Raw genomic sequence first — 13,901 nt, 5'->3', positions numbered from 1 at the left:
CTCCCAGAAGCTAGTTTTTCCCCATTCCATCAGACAGACGAACTGCTGCTGTAGTTCCACCTTCCTTCCATTTCTGTGTCTCATTTATTTGAGCGCTGGCTCCTCTAACTGCTGCTTGCTCCTAAAGACACCTCGAAACTTCCCCCGTTTCTTGCCTGGGAAGAGGCCTCCGTGTGTACATACTGTGACCAACTGCCAAATGCCCGGGAGCTCCCTGCTCACTGCCAGCTCAGCCTTCTTCCTGAGAGGCCTTTCCAGCTTCTTGCTGAAACTTGCTTTCAGGAAATCTAAACGTATAAAATGCCCTGTGGTAAAGGAAGGTCTGTATCAGGGTGGGTGAAACCAATCCCACTGAATGCAAAGTACAATTTGTCATGACCCCTCTTTCACTTTCATGCAAATCACTTTGACATTTTTGCCACTGGGGCACAGCTCCCATCACCAACCACTTCCTTCTTGCTTGCTTGTCTCCTGCCTTGCTCAAGGGCCTCGAGTACTATGATGCCTATCGTAGTGAGGTCAAGAGATTTGTTTTCATGCCCTAGCACTTGGCCGTGGCTCCCAAAAGCCAGAATTTAATTAGAAATCCCCAAAAGAGTATGCACTAAAGCCCCAAAATAATGGCCCTTAAAAAGGTACCACCGGACTTCCGGGGAAGATGGCGGAAGAGTAAGACGCGGAGATCACCTTCCTCCCCACGGATACACCAGAAATACAGCTACACGTGGAACAATTCCTACAGAACACCTACTGAACGCTGGCAGAAGACCCCAGACCTCCCAAAAGGCAAGAAACCCCCCACGTACCTGGGAAGGGCAAAGCGGAGAGATTCCCGCACAGAGGATCGGTGCCGAGCGGCACTCACCAGCCCGAGAGGCTTGTCTGCTCGCCCGCCGGGGTGGGCGGCGCTGGAAGCTGAGGCTCGGGCTTCGGTCAGAGCGCAGGGAGAGGACTGGGGCTGGCGGCGAGAACTCAGCCTGAAGGGGGCTAATGCGCCACAGCTAGCCGGGAGGGAGTCCGGGAAAACTCTGGAGCTGCCGAAGAGGCGAGAGACTATTTCTTCCCTCTTGGTTTCCTGGTGCGCGAGGAGAGGGGATTAAGAGCGCTGCTTAAAGGGGCTCCACAGACGGGCGCGAGTCGCGACTGGAAGCGCGGAGCCCAGTGACGGGCGTGGGACGCTGGGGCTGCTGCTGCCGCCGCCAAGAGGCCTGTGTGCGAGCACAGGTCACTGTCCACACCGCCCTTCCGGGAGCCTGTGCAGCCCGCCACTGCCGGGGTCCCGGGATCCAGGGGCGGCTTCCCTGGGAGAACGCACGGCGCGCCTCGGGCTGGTGCAACGTCACACCGACCTCTGCCGCTGCAGGCTCGCCCCGCACTCCGTGCCCCTCCCTCCCGCCCGGCCTGAGTGAGCCAGAGTCCCCGAAGAGGCTGCTCCTTTAACCCTGTCCTGTCTGAGCGAAGAACAGACGCCCTCCGGGCGACCTACACGCAGAGGCGGGGCCAAATCCAAAGCTGAGACCCAGGAGCTGTGAGAACAAAGAAGAGAAAGGGAAACCTCTCCCAGCAGCCTCAGAAGCAGCGGATTAAAGCTCCACAATCAACTTGATGTACCCTGCATCTGTGGAATACATGAATAGACAACAAATCATCCCAAATTGAGGAGCCAGGAGTCAGTGCTGTGCCTCTGAGGTGGGAGAGCCAACCTCAGGACACTGGTCCACAAGAGACCTCCCAGCTCCACATAATATCAAACGGCGAAAATCTTCCAGAGATCTCCATCTCAACACCAGCACCCAGCTTCACTCAACGACCAGCAAGCTACAGTGCTGGACACCCTATGCCAAACAACTAGCAAGACAGGAACACAGTGCCACCCATTAGCAGAGAGGTGGCCTAAAATCATAAAAAGTCCGCAGACACCCCAGAACACACCACCAGACATGGACCTGCCCACCAGAAAGACAAGATCCAGCCTCATCCACCAGAACACAGGCACTAGTCCCCTCCACCAGGAAGCCTACACAACCCACTAAACCAACCTTAGCCACTGGGGACAGACACCAAAAACAACGGGAACTACGAACCTGCAGCCTGCAAAAAGGAGACCCCAAACACAGTAACATAAGCAAAATGAGAAGACAGAAAAACACACAGCAGGAGAAGGAGCAAGATAAAAACCCACCAGACCTAACAAATGAAGAGGTAATAGGCAGTCTACCTGAAAAAGAATTCAGAATAATGATAGTAAAGATGATCCAAGATTCTATTTCCCAGATCCAAAATCTTGGAAATAGAATAGACAAAATGCAAGAAACAGTTAACAAGGACCTAGAAGAACTAAAGATGAATCAAGCATCGATTAAAAACACAATAAATGAAATAAAAAATACTCTAGATGGGATCAATAGCAGAATAACTGAGGCAGAAGAACGGATAAGTGAGGTGGAAGATAAAATAGTGGAAATAACTGATGCAGAGCAAAATAAAGAAAAAAGAATGAAAAGAACAGAGGACAGTCTCAGAGACCTCTGGGACAACATTAAATGCACCAACATTCGAATTATAGGGGTTCCAGAAGAAGAAGAGAAAAAGAAAGGGACTGAGAAAATATTTGAAGAGATTATAGTTGAAAACTTCCCTAATATGGGAAAGGAAATAGTTAATCAAGTCCAGGAGGCACAGAGAGTCCCATACAGAATAAATCCAAGGAGAAATACGCCAAGACACATATTAATCAAACTGTCAAAAATTAAACACAAAGAAATCATATTAAAAGCAGCAAGGGAAAAACAACAAATAACACACAAGGGAATCCCCATCAGGATAACAGCTGATCTCTCAGCAGAAACTCTACAAGCCAGAAGGGAGTGGCAGGACATAATTAAAGTGATGAAGGAGAAAAACCTGCAACCAAGATTACTCTACCCAGCAAGGATCTCATTCAGATTTGATGGAGAAATTAAAACGTTTACAGACAAGCAAAAGCTGAGAGAGTTCAGCACCACCAAACCAGCTTTACAACAAATGCTAAAGGAACTTCTCTAGGCAAGAAACACAACAGAAGGAAAAGACCTACAATAATGAACCCAAAACAATTAAGAAAATGGGAATAGGAACATACATATCGATAATTACCTTAAATGTAAATGGACTAAATGCTCCCACCAAAAGACACAGAGTGGCTGAATGGATACAAAAACAAGACCCATATATATGCTGTCTACAAGAGACCCACTTCAGACCTAGAGACACATACAGACTGAAAGTAAGGGGATGGAAAAAGATATTCCATGCAAATGGAAACCAAAAGAAAGCTGGAGTAGCAATTCTCATATCAGACAAAATAGACTTTAAAATAAAGACCACTAGAAGAGACAAAGAAGGACACTACATAATGATCAAGCGATCGATCCAAGAAGAAGATATAACAATTGTAAATATTTATGCACCCAACATAGGAGCACCTCAATACATAAGGCAAACACTAACAGCCATAAAAGGAGAAATCGACAGTAACACAATCATAGTAGGGGACTTTAACACCCCACTTTCACCAATGGACAGATCATCCAAAATGAAAATAAATAAGGAAACACAAGCTTTAAATGATACATTAAACAAGATGGACTTAATTGATATTTATAGGACATTCCATCCAAAAACAACAGAATACACATTTTTCTCAAGTGCTCATGGAACATTCTCCAGGATAGATCATATCTTGGGTCACAAATCAAGCCTTGGTAAATTTAAGAAAATTGAAATTGTATCAAGTATCTTTTCCGACCACAATGCTATGAGACTAGATATCAATTACAGGAAAAGAGCTGTAAAAAATACAAACACATGGAGGCTAAACAATACACTACTTAATAACGAAGTGATCACTGAAGAAATCAGAGAGGAAATTAAAAAATACCTAGAAACAAATGACAATGGAGACACGACGACCCAAAACCTATGGGATGCAGCAAAAGCAGTTCTAAGAGGGAAGTTTATAGCAATACAATCCCACCTTAAGAAACAGGAAACATCTCGAATAAACAACCTAACCTTGCACCTAAAGCAATTAGAGAAAGAAGAACAAAAACATCCCAATGTTAGCAGAAGGAAAGAAATCATAAAAATCAGATCAGAAATAAATGAAAAAGAAATGAAGGAAATGATAGCAAAGATCGATAAAACTAAAAGCTGGTTCTTTGAGAAGATAAACAAAATTGACAAACCATTAGCCAGACTCATCAAGAAAAAAAGCGAGAAGACTCAAATCAACAGAATTAGAAATGAAAGAGGAGAAGTAACAACTGACACTGCAGAAATACAAAAGATCATGAGAGATTACTACAAGTAACTCTATGCTAATAAAATGGACAACCTGGAAGAAATGGACAAATTCTTAGAAATGCACAACCTGCCAAGACTGAATCAGGAAGAAATAGAACATATGAACAGACCAATCACAAGCACTGAAATTGAAACTGTGATAAAAAAATCTTCCAACAAACAAAAGCCCAGGACCAGATGGCTTCACAGGCGAATTCTATCAAGCATTTAGAGAAGAGCTAACACCTATCCTTCTCAAACTCTTCCAAAATATAGCAGAGGGAGGAACACTCCCAAACTCATTCTACGAGGCCACCATCACCTTGATACCAAAACCAGACAAGGATGTCACAAAGAAAGAAAACTACAGGCCAATATCACTGATGAACATAGATGCAAAAATCCTCAACAAAATACTAGCAAACAGAATCCAACAGCACATTAAAAGGATCATACACCATGATCAAGTGGGGTTTATTCCAGGAATGCAAGGATTCTTCAATATATGCAAATCAATCAATGTGATACACCATATTAACAAGTTGAAGGAGAAAAACCATATGATCATCTCAATAGATGCAGAGAAAGCTTTCGACAAAATTCAACACCCATTTATGATAAAAACCCTCCAGAAAGTAGGCATAGAGGGAAGTTTCCTCAATATAATAAAGGCCATATATGACAAACCCACAGCCAACATTGTCCTCAATGGTGAAAAACTGAAACCATTTCCACTAAGATCAGGAACAAGACAAGGCTGCCCACTCTCACCACTCTTATTCAACATAGTTTTGGAAGTTTTAGCCACAGCAATCAGAGAAGAAAAGGAAATAAAAGGAATCCAAATTGGAAAAGAAGAAGTAAAGCTGTCACTGTTTGCAGATGACATGATACTATACATAGAGAATCCTAAAGATGCTACCGAAAAACTACTAGAGCTAATCAATGAATTTGGTAAAGTAGCAGGATACAAAATTAATGCACAGAAATCTCTGGCATTCCTGTACACTAATGATGAAAAATCTGAAAATGAAATCAAGAAAACACTCCCATTTACCATTGCAACAAAAAGAATAAAATATCTAGGAATAAACCTACCTAAGGAGACAAAAGACCTGTATGCAGAAAATTATAAGACACTGATGAAAGAAATTAAAGATGATACAAATAGATGGAGAGATATACCATGCTCCTGGATTGGAAGTATCAATATTGTGAAAATGACTCTACTACCCAAAGCAATCTACAGATTCAATGCAATCCCTATCAAACTACCACTGGCATTTTTCACAGAAGTAGAACAAAAAATTTCAAAATTTGTTTGGAAAAACAAAAGACCCCGAATAGCCAAAGCAATCTTGAGAACGAAAAACGGAGCTGGAGGAATCAGGCTCCCTGACTTCAGACTATACTACAAAGCTACAGTAATTAAGACAGTGTGGTACTGGCATAAAAACAGAAAGATAGATCAGTGGATCAGGATAGAAAGCCCAGAGATAAACCCACGCACATATGGCCAACTTATCTTTGATAAAGGAGGCAGGAATGTACAGTGGAGAAAGGACAGCCTCTTCAATAAGTGGTGCTGGGAAAACTGGACAGGGACATGTAAAAGTTTGAGGTTAGATCATTCCCTAACACCATACACAAAAATAAGCTCAAAATGGATTAAAGACCTAAATGTAAGGCCAGAAACTATCAAACTCTTAGAGGAAAACATAGGTAGAACACTCTATGACATAAATCACAGCAAGATCCTTTTGGACCCACCTCCTAGAGAAATGGAACTAAAAACAAAGATAAACAAATGGGACCTAATGAAACTTCAAAGCTTTTGCACAGCAAAGGAAACCATAAACAAGACCAAAAGACAACCCTCAGAATGGGAGAAAATATTTGCAAATGAAGCAACTGACAAAGGATTAATCTCCAAAATTTACACGCAGCTCATGCAGCTCAATATCAAAAAAACAAACAACCCAATCCAAAAATGGGCAGAAGACTTAAATAGGCATTTCTCCAAAGAAGATATACAGACTGCCAACAAACACATGAAAGAATGCTCAACATCATTAATCATTAGAGAAATGCAAATCAAAACTACAATGAGATATCATCTCACACCAGTCAGAATGGCCATCATCAAGAAATCTAGAAACAATAAATGCTGGAGAGGGTGTGGAGAAAAGGGAACACTCTTGCACTGCTGGTGGGAATGTGAAGTGGTACAGCCATTATGGAGAACGGTATGGAGGTTCCTTAAAAAACTACAAATAGAACTACCATATGACCCAGCAATCCCACTACTGGGCATATACTCTGAGAAAACCATAATTCAAAAAGAGACATGTACCAAAATGTTCATAGCAGCCCTATTTACAATATCCCGGAGATGGAAACAACCTAAGTGTCCATCATCGGATGAATGGGTAAAGAAGATGTGGCACATATATACAATGGAATATTACTCAGCCATAAAAAGAAATGAAATTGAGCTATTTGTAATGAGGTGGATGGACCTAGAGTCTGTCATACAGAGTGAAGTAAGTCAGAAAGAGAAAGACAAATACTGTATGCTGACACATATATATGGAATTTAAGAAAAAAAAATGTCATGAAGAACATAGGGGTAAGACAGGAATAAAGACACAGACCTACTAGAGAATGGACTTGAGGATATGGGGAGGGGGAAGGGTAAGCTGTGACAAAGTGAAAGAGCGGCATGGACATATATACACTACCAAACGTAAGGTAGATAGCTAGTGGGAAGCAGCCGCATAGCACAGGGAGATCAGCTCGGTGCTTTGTGACCGCCTGGAGGGGTGGGATAGGGAGGGTGGGAGGGAGACGCAAAAGGGAGGGGATATGGGAACATATGTATATGTATAACTGATTAAATTTGTTATAAAGCGAAAAAAATAAAAATAAAAAAAAAATTTTAAAAAAGGTACCACCTCCACAGGAATTATTTTCAGATTCTGCTAATAAATAAATAGATTTGTTTTTGAACCTCCACTGAACAAAGGTTTGTATTGCATCCTTTTAAAAAAATATTTATTTTTGGCTGCATCAGGTCTTAGTTGTGACACACGGGATCTTCGTTGAGGCACGTGGGCTTCTCTCTAGTTCTGGCGTGCGGGCTTGGTAGTTGCAGTGTGTGGGCTCTCTAGTCATGGCACGCAGGCTACAGAGCGCATGGGCTCTGTAGTTGCAGCATGCAGGCTCTCTAATTGTGTCTTGCGTGCTCAGTAGTTGCAGTGCATGGGCTTAGTTGCCCCACAGCACGTGGAATCTTAGTTCCCTGACCAGGGATCGAACCCACGTCCTCTGCATTGGAGGTGCGTATTCTTAACCACTGGACCACCAAGGAAGTCCCTTGTATTGCATCTTTAATCTGAATACAACAAGAAGTGCGCTCACAGGAGGTGTCTGTAGGACATCTAGGTGCGGCCTGCTTCGTGCGATGGGCCATTGGAGCAGTGCTGGGCTCTTCCACTCCTGCCCGTCCTGCGATCATCTAAAAGATGAACAGTTGCCTCAAGGTTTATCAAAATTCAGTTTGTAAATCACTATTAACAGTTATAAGAGTGATAGATTTTCTACTTTAAAAATACTTGTGGAAATTATTTTTTAAGAACAAACCCTAGGGATTTCCCTGGCATTCCAGTGGTGAAGATTCTGCACTTCCACCGCAGGGGGCACGGCTTCGGTACCTGGTTGGGGAACTAAGATCCTGTATGCCATGCAGCATGGCAAAAAAAAAAAAAAAAACCCACAAACCAAAACGTGAGCCCAGTGGACACTCTTGAAAGTCAGACTAAAGGCATGTAAGGAGACGGAGACCATCAAACTGCAGCTCCTACTGGGGGCGTTTAGTGTCCCCCGGGCCTCGTCAGACAGGCAGGCGGGCTGGGGCAGGCTGTGAGGCTGCCTGCTTCTTCCACCTAGGTGTTGGCTCCGACCCTGGCAGCACCGCAGAGAAGACAGGCAGCTTCAAAAGCCACAGGCTCTGGCTTCCTCACCTGCACTCCTGGATGCAGACCTTTGGAGGAGGCGTCTGTCTTCAAAGACAGTGTTTGTTAACGGACAACACCTTCTCCTGGGCTTCGAGAGACAAGTTCCTCCAAAGACATTTCTAAAACCTCTGGATTGAGGGTCGGTATCAAGGCAGCTGTTCCCTCGCTGTTGGGCCTCGGTGCCAGGAACCTGGCCTGTACATGACTGGGCAGGTTAAGGACAGGCCTGGCCAAAGAAATCCACTTGCTGAGGGGAGAGAGTTTCCCCCGTGGCTTCCCCACCCTGAATCCCTTTTGAAAGTCTTCTCAGAGCCTGGAGGGCAAAAGCATGAGCAAGTTGCAGGGTTGGCTGGAGTTAGGCCGGGGAGGTAGGTGCTTGCTGGGGCCACTCCCAGCCATCATGATAAAGGACAGACACGGAGCAGATGGGGAAAAAACGTCCGGGAGAAACACCAGGGGCAGAACAAGCACAGAAATGAAAAACCGCGACACCCGCGTAGCGTGAGCCACGTGTGCCATGGAGGCACTGGAGGGCCTCGCCCGTCAGCCAGTAGCGGCTGGAAAGCAGCACAATCTCCTGTGAGGTGGCCGTGTGCTTTGCTTAAGTTTTTGTTTGTAAGACTCAACAAATACCAGCTGCTGCACTGGGAGTCCCTGATGGAGTTAAAGTCCCGCTGGGTATACGGTAATGCATTGACGAGACAAGCCAGTAACACAGTCTACTCATTTGATGAGCTTGGATGAGCTGGCATTTGAGAAATTTTAGTTGACTTTTTTTCTTTTTTCGGTACGCGGGCCTCTCACTGTGTGGCCTCTCCCGTTGCGGAGCACAGGCTCCGGACGTGCAGGCTCAGCGGCCATGGCTCACGGGCCCAGCCGCTCCGCAGCATGTGGGATCTTCCCGGACTGGGGCACGAACCCGTGTCCCCTGCATCGGCAGGCGGACTCTCAACCACTGCGCCACCAGGGAAGCCCAGTTGACGTTTTTTTACATTTGCGTGTGTGTACACAAATTCCGTAATTCCTAAGCATCGTCCAATAACAAAATTCTAATTTTTCTGTAGGATTTTGTCATGTTCAATAAGCAGTATTAGAACACACTCTGCAGTTGACAGTCTGTTGACTTTCTTGGCAAATTTTTAAGTGAAGAGAGGCACAGTCAGGAAAGTAGGGAGTGTAGCCAGGCTTTGGCCAGATCATTCATGCCGAAGGTGAGAGTGCTATTTGGTTATTTGGGCTAACCAAAGGGTCAACATAAAGAGTGTGTAGTTCACCTGTTCATTCGTTCATTCACTCGTTTGCACACCTTGACCTGTCTTCCTCCCTCTGATGACAGCATGTGTGCACGTGGGGGTGGGCTGGCTGGGGCCGTTTGAGGGACCTCCGTGCAAGAGGAGGGAGGGAAGCCCCTGCAGCTCACAGGCTCCAGCATCACAAACCAGCACCCACCCCACTCGGGAATTCTCAGGCTTCACTGTCAGTGGGAGGGAACCCAGGGAAAATCTTTGTCTCTCAGAAATTAGAAGTTCTCCGAAAATAACCTACAATCAGGAACTTGTTTCTTATACATGGACTTTCTTTCATCTTTGTAAATTCAGGGCCTGGCACAGTAGCTGGTATGTAATGATAGGTTCTTAGTCTTTACTGAACGAGTGAATGAACAGGTGAACTACACACTCTTTATGTTGACCCTTTGGTTAGCCTGAATAACCAAACAGCACTCTCACCTTCAGCATGAAAGATCTGGCCAAAGCCTGGCTAACCCGGAAAAGACTGGCCTCTTAGCCATCCTATGTTCTGCTGGATTGAGTCAAGAGAGGACAAGACGGTGAACAGAGTGAGACATCTGCCTGGCTTCGGAAGTAACGGGGCGACGGGAGCAAATAAGCTGATGCAAGGAGACAAACTCTGCCTCTGGGGAGAAGGTCGCGGGTAGCAGGCCTCACTGTCACCCGCCTCTGGGTCCTACCTGACAAATCCTTTCTAGCAACTCGCCCACAGGCCCGACTGTGCTTTTCCAACCAGCCCAGGCCCCTGTGTACTATACGCTTCTCTCCCCACCAGGACGTTAGTAGTTTATTTTCTATGAGCTAGTAAGAGACCATGGAAAGATGAGGGCTCCACTCTCTGGTAAGTCTCAAGCCAATATGGTTTGTGTTTCCAATACAGAAACAGCTGCTGCATGCCCCCACCCCCACCCCAGTCCAGTACCAGCTAGTTCTGTCTTTCCACTGCTGCCATTAACACACTTGTTCTAACCAGCAGCCACTGGATTTTTCCATACTTGAGCGTGGGCAGCTGTTAACAAGAGAACACTTGCCCAGAGAAGCCTGCAAGCATGGGAAGGAGTGAGCTTGTTACACAGTCAAAAACAGATGACTAGGAACTACATGGAGAAGTCCATAGCACTTCCAGCTGCTTTCCACGTGAACTTATCAGTAACGACTCCACAGGAGAAGCTTGAGTGGGAGAGAAGGTGAGGGACTATCCTAAGGTCATGAAGAGACCAAATCACTTGCAAAAGAGAGAGTTCCAGCCAGCGAGCTTACCTCACCCAATCTTTGTATCCAGGGAGGGAAAAGCCTTAAATGCTGGAGGGGCCAACATGAGGCTCCCCCCAAGCCCTCTCCTTAAGTTCAGAGTCACGTTTGAGATGCCTGGTTTAAAAGGTGAACCCATCCCAGGGACATTCACTCAGAAGCCCATTTTAAAAGGCCTCCTAGGACTTCCCTTGTGGCGCAGTGGTTAGGAATCCGCCTGCCAATGCAGGGGACAAGGGTTTGAGCCCTGGACCGGGAACTGCCCACATGCCGTGGAGCGACTAAGCCCGTGCACCACAACTACTGAGCCCACGTGCCACAACTACTGAGCCCATGTACCACAACTACTGAAGCCCACGCGCCTAGAGCCCGTGCCCTGCAGCAAGAGAAGCCACCGCAATGAGAAGCCCACGCACTGCAACACCCACACACCGCAACCAAGAGTAGCCCCTGCTCGCCCCAACTAGGGAAAGCCCGTGCGCAGCAACGAAGACCCAACGCAGCCAAAAATAAAATAAATTCATAAAAAATAAATTTAAAAAAATAAATTAAAAGGCTTCCTGGGCCAGGCACAGAGCTGTTTTCCTAGTCTCTGCACCCATAGGTGTATCACAGGCCAGGGATGCACCTCTCTTGGGGTAAAACTCTTTTAGTCATTTGTAGGTTGAATTAGCGACTAGTCTTTGATGGGGCAAGATAACTTTTCTACTACCCCAGGGAACTGCCACCAACCCCTAGCAAGTCTCCCGAGCTGAACAGTGGGCACTGGCTCCAGATGCCCACGGTGGTCAGAGTGCAGGGATGCGCCTGGACCAGGGAGACTCTGACGGAAGACAGAAATCCTTTGTTCCTAAATAATGAATCTTCTTTAACAATAATAGCTCTCTTCTTTGGCGCTGCCTACAGAGTGGGCAGCATCTCCTACCTGAGATCATGGCTACCCTCAGACCACTCGTGAAGCCCAAGATGGTCAAAACCGGACAAACCAAGAAGTTCATCCGGCACCAGACTGACATGTCAGATTGAAGCGGAACTGGTGGAAGCCCAGAGGCATTGACAACAGGGTGTGCAGGAGATTCAAGGGCCAAATGTTGATGCCCGACATCGGTTATGGAAGCAACAAGGAAACAAAGCACATGCTGCCAGCGGCTTCCGGAAGTTCCTGGTCCACAGTGTCAAGGAGCTTGAAGTGCTGCTGATGTGCAACAAATCTTTCTGTGCTGAGACTGCTCACAACCTCTCCTCCAAGAACCGCAAAGCCGTTTTGGAGAGAGCAGCCCAGCTGGCCACCAGTCACCAATCCCAACGCCAGGCTGCACAGTAAAGAAAATGAATAGACAGCTCGTGTGCACATTGTGTTTGTGTTAATAAAACCATGAAACTTGGCCAAAAAAAAAAAAAAAAGACACACCAGTAATAAAAAGTAGCTAAGGCATCTAGCACTAATTGCCAGGCACTCTTCTAAGCACTCACCCTACTTTACAGACAAAACAAAGAAAACAGAGAGGTTATTGTCCAAGGTCACCCGGCTCTGAGCAGGGGGCAAAGCGAGGACTGAAGGCGAGCAGCCTCGCTCCGGGCTGTGCTCTTAAGGATAAATCAGAGCTGCCCCGAGGCCCTCCAAGGCAGTCTTTTCAATTCTGGTAAGTGTATCATCTTAAGTTTTATACAAAGAAATCCAGGTCAAACAGGCTGTCACTTTGACCCAGAGTTAGTTGGGGGCGCGGTGAGGGTGGTCAGTTCTCTGGGCTTTGAGGGGAACGAGAGTCTGGTGTTGAGATCTGTGCAGTTAGTTGGGACAGTGGCCCAGGAAAGAATGACTGAGGCCGAGAACAAAGCCCCTCTCTCTCCTGCGCCAGCCTCTCCCAGGGAGGGAAGTGTCTCTTGGAAGTGGGGTCCCCAGCAGGCGGTGTCTGAAGGTGGCATGGCTGTGCCCACAAGTCTCCTGCGTTTGCCTCCCTGCCCACCTCTTGACCCTGTGAGTTTCTTTCTCAGGCAAGCTCTCCCCAAAGGGTGGCCAGATGGTCCCCAGCAGCTGCTGGATTCCTCACTGCCCTCCAGCCCTCTAGCCCAGAGGTCAGCGCTTCTCCTGACCAGTGTCTTGGGGTTTACTCTTCTTGGACCAGCCTGGGCCACATGCCACCCTGACACCAACCAGTGTGGCTGCAAAGAGCATGCAGATGAGCTCGGCCCGGGCAACCCCTCGCCCTTGGAAACAGGTCGGTGTGGCAGCCCTGCCTGGACCGCGTGGCCTGAGGTGGGGAACATCAAGGCGCTGTGATGGGCCTGGCAGAGACGGGTCAGGGCAGGAAGAGACATGGACACCCGCACTCACCCAGAGCAGCCTTGCTGGAGGAGACCCTCTTAAAAATGAAAGCATTTGCATTCTACAGCAACACTGTTTCATGTGCTGCTGTGAAGTTAAACACAGCGGTGGTGGTCCGGGCACTTATAAAAACAGCCATGCTTTTCAATAGTGCATTGAAACGCTGGAATTCATGGGATGGCAGGTCTGGAGCAAAGACTTGGATTTCCACTGCGGCTCCACTAAAAGTAAGTCCCTGGGCTGGACTTGCTTCCATCCCCACAGAAGGGGAGCCTCACCCCCGCCCTCCACGCCTCACAGGCATTTCAGGGGAAACGTGAACGTGAAAGTGCTTAGCCCTGTTGCAGGAATGTTCAAGTCTGAGCAAAATCCCTCAGGAACTGGGGCAAAGTGAGTATGGCCAGAAGTCAGTATGACAGAGGACAAGTGCAGGGGCCTCCGGGGCCTTGGAGGATGGGATGTCACAGGCAGCGCCGCGTGGGAGGGGAGACCAGAGGGCCACAGAGGGCAAGCTCCTGGGCTCGGGGGACTGATAATCACAGCTGAGAAAACTAACACATACTTCACAGACTTGATACTTCTGCATCAGGAAACGGCACGAATGATCAGGTCTAAATAGGACAGAGAAGCACTGACCAGCCAAGAGCCACCACCTGGATAGGCCTGCGAACACAGCGGGCGGGCATGGAGCCGCAC

General features: G+C 46.9%; 1 pseudogene across 1 annotated transcript; it reads left to right on the top strand.

The window, feature by feature from the left end:
• The first annotated feature begins 11,812 nt into the window (after positions 1-11,812).
• On the top strand, positions 11,813-12,216 carry LOC307053217 (large ribosomal subunit protein eL32-like; annotated as a pseudogene). The gene has a single exon. The product of its transcript is annotated as a large ribosomal subunit protein eL32-like (transcript).
• The last annotated feature ends 1,685 nt before the right edge of the window (positions 12,217-13,901 follow it).

Source organism: Hyperoodon ampullatus (genome assembly GCF_949752795.1).
Source record: "Hyperoodon ampullatus genome assembly, chromosome: 5".
Lineage (NCBI taxonomy): Eukaryota > Metazoa > Chordata > Mammalia > Artiodactyla > Ziphiidae > Hyperoodon > Hyperoodon ampullatus.
Note: the sequence above shows the minus strand (reverse complement) of the source record. Positions and strands in the feature narration are given on the sequence as shown.